The 6243-nt window shown below is 46.2% G+C and overlaps 1 long non-coding RNA gene across 1 annotated transcript; it reads right to left on the bottom strand.

The window, feature by feature from the left end:
* Positions 1 to 312: 312 nt before the first annotated feature.
* LOC124658188 lies at positions 313 to 2926 on the bottom strand. The gene is made up of 3 exons (XR_006989046.1): positions 2372 to 2926; positions 1692 to 2287; positions 313 to 341 (listed from the first exon to the last, which is right to left on the bottom strand). It is a non-coding gene; the product is annotated as an uncharacterized LOC124658188 (long non-coding RNA).
* Between the last annotated feature and the right edge of the window lie 3317 nt (positions 2927 to 6243).

The following is a 6243-nucleotide window of genomic DNA, read 5'->3' as shown; positions in this document are numbered from 1 at the left end:
GAGATAAGAGAAGAGCTGCAAACACGTGCTTCTCAAACTGAAACTAAATAACTTCAACCACTGCGTCTGCACTTCCCCATGTACAAATTTGCGCTGCCTATTTTTAGAGAGTTGTACTGCCAAGAAAATTGACATAAAAAGAGAGTGGCAGAAAGAGAAAAGAGGGAGAGGGATGAGCCAGGGTGGCCATGTTGCTGACGGCATTGGCGCGATAATCAGCAAACAGCACGGCATCAGGGAATGCTCGACGGAGGGGACGCGCGCTCGACCGGCGGCGACGCCTTCGATGGAGGCAGGGCAGGTAGGAACGGCAGTCCCAGTCGGCGATGGCATGTCAAGCTCTGTGGCATCACAGGGAAGTTCAAATCAACAACTCTCAGAAATATAACACTATATCACAGATAAGTTCAGGTACAAAAATTCAGAAGTGCATATATAATATAAAAGAAACTACCTTTTGATCAAACAAAGTACAAAACCATATTCATTAAAAGTTTCGAGCGATGTTGGTCAGAAGTTCAGGTCGATGTGGATATGAACTGAGCTAACAGGAAAAAAAAGTAGAAGAATGACGGCGGTTCAAGACATACCAATACGTACAAATAAACTCAATCATACAAGGCATAAATACATGACGCCAGAAAATCATCCCTAATGCCGCTAACCAAGAAGTGAGCTGCCTCTGTTAACCTATTTTGTACTGCTAACACATGCAAAATGGCTATATTTTCTGCTAATGTTCAGGTGCACTGCTCGTTATTGTAAGATTACTCTTCCGGCACAAGAACATTGAACTTTTTGTGTGATTAGAGGAACTAAGTACTCCAGCGTTGTGTCAAAACAAAAATGCAGAACACAGTGGTTAAGAAAACATCAGAAAACAATCCACGGGTTTGGCGATGATCCATGTAGCAACTGCGGCAGAGATTCAAACGCTGCAAAATCCATCATTGGTGCCCTCTCCATATTCAAAACAGACTAATAAAAAATCCAATCCAATCATGGCCTCTCCATAATCAAAAACATGGCACTGGGTGAAATATTATTCTGGTATACTTTGCTCAGAATAATCATGGCCTCTCCATAATCAAAAACATGGCACTCGGTGAAATATTATTCTGGTATACTTTTCTTAGAATAATCATGGTCTCTCCATAATCAAAAACTAATTTTAGAGGTTTTGAAATCATGTTTCCGGTATACTGTGCGAGATAACAATTTAAATTTGATGGATTAGATCCATTTATTTTTTGTAAAATGTTGTAGGTAATGAAATCAGACATATACTGCTTGGATTCTGCAGTATATGTCTAATGAAAAAGTTGCAGTGTATGTCACTGGAGGTAAATGCTTCTCAGATCAACATGTATTGTTCTGTTTAGTTCGTACTTTCTCAGCCACTTAGAATATTTGTATAAGGACAAAAAAGGTAGATGACTAGAAAAAAAGAAAGTCACATCAGCTCCAAGGGAGAATCCACCAAATAAATCGAAGAATTGCTAGTGAATCGACCTAGGATCAAAAAAAACTATGAAAAAACTAATTGAAAATTAATCGTAGAAAAATATATTGGCAATTAACAACGTAAAGTGAGCACATCCTAGATATTATGTATACTTAATAGCTTAACCGTATTGTACTGCCTGTATCCATGCAGTTGAACTGTTCAGCAGAGGCGGTCGAACACGAACCTGGTGATAGTGGCGGAGATCGCGTTCGCTGAAGAAAGTGAATCACAACTTGAACTGCAAATTGCATCATAACTCCTGCTGCAGGCTGCTTGTACTAATACGTTCACGAACTCGCGCAGACCATTATGACTCACTCCAGGCTGCTGCTGCCTGTCAATGGTGTGAAAATTTCAGAAAAAATCGGTCCTAGCTAAGCTTATTTACCTGGAGTCTCAAGAAAAACAATGGAAACTCAGAATTATCTTTTTCATGCGAACCGAAACTTGGCCATCTAGTCATTTGCTTTTATTTCAGCCCTAGTGCGTGCATCAGCTCACGCACCAGATGGTTTTAGCAAAATACAAGCAAGTATACGGTAGCACTAGGAAAGCTAGCCTTTTCATCTTGATCATTTTCTCCAAACTCGACCAGTCTATGGGAGCCCGGAAATAATATCCCTGCATCACTATGGAGGCCACCGGTCAAATTTAGCTTTATCTAGTCTAGCTTCTAATCTTCTCAGGGTTTTGATTCAGCGAAATATACCAAACTCAACCAGCTCGGCACCATGGCAAGGGTTTCACAGCATGGAGAAGAGCATCAGGTTCAGCACATACCTGCACGCATACATAAGTTCAGCAATACATGGCGACGGAATGAAAAAAGATCTGTGTTAACCACCAAGTGGATGCCTCTATTACCAAATATGTACTACTGTGTGGAGAGAAAAACAGAGAGAAGATGCAGATCGGACAACAGGAGCAAGGAGCTGCCTCTCCTTCACGGCAGGCCAGCGCTAGCCTGCCATGGAGCTTGTGGAACCTCTGCTCTCGAGAGGCACACCCGGACATTTACCAGCGCCAAGTTCAGGCCCAGATGTGAATAAGTTCAGACGTGCGTGGCGTAGCAGTTCAAGTGGAGGCATGAGACTCGACACTGGTAGAGCCGCCGGTATGCAGGGAAGCTAGGAGCTGCCACGGGGACACCACCAGGTCACGCCCATCTCGACCATCGGAGACCACTGGAGGAATTTGGAAGGGAGGCTTGTTGATGCTGGGCTCCCGGCCGACAACATGATATCGAACATCGAAGTGATCGCTGCAGTATCACGGCAGCGACGTCAGCCCGGGGCAGTAGCGAGAGATCAAGGATCGAGCTGGAGAACTACGTCGGAGGGGGCTCAGGGCCGTAGCGCAGATCAAAGAGGAGCTCAGCTGGAGAGGAACCGTGGCGGAGGAAGAAGGGGCGCGGCCGCCATGGGGTAGAGGTAGCTGCCGGCCTCGGGGATGAAGGGGGCGAGCCTGCCATGGGGATGCAGGCCGCGGGTAGGGGGGCACGCCGGCCACGGAGAAAGAGGTCCCACGCCGGCCGCGGAGAAGAAAGGGCCGCGCTGGCCACAGAGAAGGAGAGGTGCCAGGCCAACGACGGAGGGTTAGGCCGGCGGCGGAGGAAGAATTTGGCGGCGGGGACTGAGACGGGGAGCCGTGGAGGAGGTTGCCGACGGCGCGCGCGGTCGCCGGCGGCGTGCGGTTGGAAGAGCGCAGGGGAGGTCGTGGATGGTGCGGGAGGTGGGGGGAAGAAGTTGTCGGTGGTGTTTTTTCCTCGTTGGGAAGTTGTTTCCGGGCTGTTTCCCACCAGATCGGGCCCTATAGAATCGGTTGGTGCTCAGAATAATATTTTGAGCACCGGTTTCAGAATAGTGCGACCCTATATATATATATATATATACCAGCACTATTCTGCAACCGGTTGCAGAATAATATTCTGAGCACCGACTTGTACTTTCCTGGACACAAGGTTGTACTTCCCGGATAACAGGGTTCAACTTTCTGTCGAACTTACCTGAACTTCCCGTTTTCTTCAGAGGTACTGATTATACCTCGAGTTTCTCAACCATTTGTCGGAACTATGCAAATGATATACCATTGGATAGATAATGAAAAACCGCAACTTTTTCATGTTCACACTTTTAACAGATTTTGCACGGTTTAAATGAAATTTTGAAAATACGAAAACACTTCGATATGGCCAGAAAACGAACTTTTAGTTCGATTTTCGAATCTCTTATCGAAACTGTGCAAATGATATACCGTTGGAAAGATAATGAAATTGCGCAACTTTTTCATGTTTTAAGTTTTTTCAAAATCCTCACAGTTTTTGAACAATTTTGAAAATACCGAAATTCGGACGTACTCAAAACCGAGCGGACAGTAATTTGGATGAATTTTTTCAACCGTTTGTCGGAATGAAGCAAATGATATGGCGTTGGAAAGCTATGGACTAGGCGCAACTTTCTTATTCCAATTGTTTTCTCTAATTCCTTACAGTTTAGGAGAAAATCAAGAATTACTGTCCGCCCGTTTTATGTGACGGGCACCGAATGATTTCTCCGCGATTTCCATGCAGTATATTTAAACAATGGTAATGATATACGGTTGAAAAGGTGTCAAAATGGCGCATCTTTTTCGTATCTACCATTTTTGCCATATCTGAACGGTTTAAAACTAATTTTAGAAGTTTTGAAATCATGTTTCCGGTATATTTTGTGGGATAACGATTTGAATTTGATGGATTAGATCCAGTTATTTGTTGGAAAATGTTCTAGGTAATGAAATTAGACATATACTCTACCATATGAAGTTTTTGGTGACAATTATTGAAGTGGTTGGTGATCAAATCGATGAGATTTGGACAATAGATTTCCGCCCCGTAAAAACAGAGCATTGAACTTTCCTCGACATGAACTTGTACTTATCGGGAAATGCGGTTGTACTTATCGGTGCGGTTTCATGATAGTGTTCAGTAAAATAGCTACAATTCCTGTATTTTCTTTGGACACTTTTGTAGTTCCTGTAATTACCGCTTGTACTTCATGTAGTCTATGCTTGTACTTCTCGAAATCACTGCTTGTACTTCCTCGCGAATGATGTAATCATTTTGTTTTTTCGACATTTGGATTTCGCCAGTTTTTTATACTTCCTATATTAAGTGCGTGTACTGCTTATGTCGAATGGTTGTACTTCTTGTATTCAAGTATTTTTCCGAGCTGAATTGTATTTCTCAAAATAAAAGTATTGAACTTCCAATCGCTGATATATATACTTATCGGAAGTTACTTTGTTGTTATATTATTTAAACACTATATGGTGTATGTACTTCTCGGGCTGTCGTTTGTGTATTTCGTTCATTTACCACCATGTACTTCTTTGAAATTTAATCTAGCTATACATCACATAATTTTGACATGAGCTGCATGATTGTTTTACTTGTACTTCTAATAACCACCGGTGTGTACTTTCTTATATTTGTCAATTGAAATTCTCGCATTTTTTTCTATGTACTCTCCACCAGTAGAAATATGTACTTCATAAATACAAGTTGTTGTACTGTTCAAATGCTAGATACAAAAATTAAAATGTAACGAAATAAAATGAAGTTTTCTCCTCATGAATTGTATCATGTCAACTAAACAGAACCGTCGGCGCCAAATAATTGTTCTGCTGGTGTTTGTAGACTATGAAGAATTTGCCTCCCAGAGAGAGCAGTAGCATCATACAAGCGAAGGGAAACACCACACGGGAGAGCAGTAGCATCATACAAAAAAATGTAGTACTTCCCCGATATTAAAACATGTATTGCTTCGACATAAACACCTGTACTGCCCAATCTCATTAGCTATCTCACGCGCAAGCAAAATTAGAGGCAGTGGCCGCGCCGGAAACACCCGGAGGTTGCAGTCGAACATCGGCCAGCGGCGGCGCCCGAGCTGCAGGCCTGCAGGGACACCGATGTGTGTCACAGCGGCGCACTTTCCCCCTATTTCGGCGCCTGAGCTCCAGTAATGGGGGCGTAGCAATGGGACGACCGCCAGGGGCGAGGAGGTGCCGGTGTAAGAAGGAAGCACTGCCGGCGTCGAAGAGGTGCGGGCGACGTCCGCCGCTGTCGAGGTGGTGCGTGGGACCATCGGAGATGCGAGGGCCCGGCGGCAGCGCGCTGGCAGAGGGGAGGCGACGCGTCCAGGGTCGGCCACGGGCGGGCAAATGGCGGCCGCGCGCGGGCAAGGATGGTGGCGGCGCGTGCGGTGGCGGCCACACGCCCACGCGCGGGCAGGGCGGTGGCGGCGGCGGACTTGCACGAGCCCGTGCGCGGGGCGGTGGACCCGCTCACGGGTGGTGGCGGACCCGCACGGCGCGGGGGCGGCGGACCCGCACGGAGCAGGGCGGCGGCGGACCCGGACGGCGCGGCGGCGGACCTTCACGGCGCGGCGGCGGAAGAATATCGAGGATGGCGGGGGAATCGGGTGGAAGGAGGTCGGGGATGAGTGGGTGGGGAGGGAAGAAGAGAGCGTTGTGCGCCAGGTGGGGATGAGTTCCTTCTTTTTTTCCAGATCGCGCCCCTTATAGGGTGGTTGGTGCTCACAATAATATTATTCTGAGCACCATCCGTCCCTATATAAGCGCGCGAGGCATACTGGACCGAGACGAAAAAATCAAAAATACAGTGGTTCTCGTCCCTACCTCCCGATCCAAAATCCACTTCTCCCCCACACCCATGGTTCCCACCGCCAGCCGAG

This window comes from Lolium rigidum, chromosome 5, assembly GCF_022539505.1.
Source record: "Lolium rigidum isolate FL_2022 chromosome 5, APGP_CSIRO_Lrig_0.1, whole genome shotgun sequence".
Classification (NCBI taxonomy): Eukaryota; Viridiplantae; Streptophyta; class Magnoliopsida; order Poales; family Poaceae; genus Lolium; species Lolium rigidum.
Note: the sequence above shows the minus strand (reverse complement) of the source record. Positions and strands in the feature narration are given on the sequence as shown.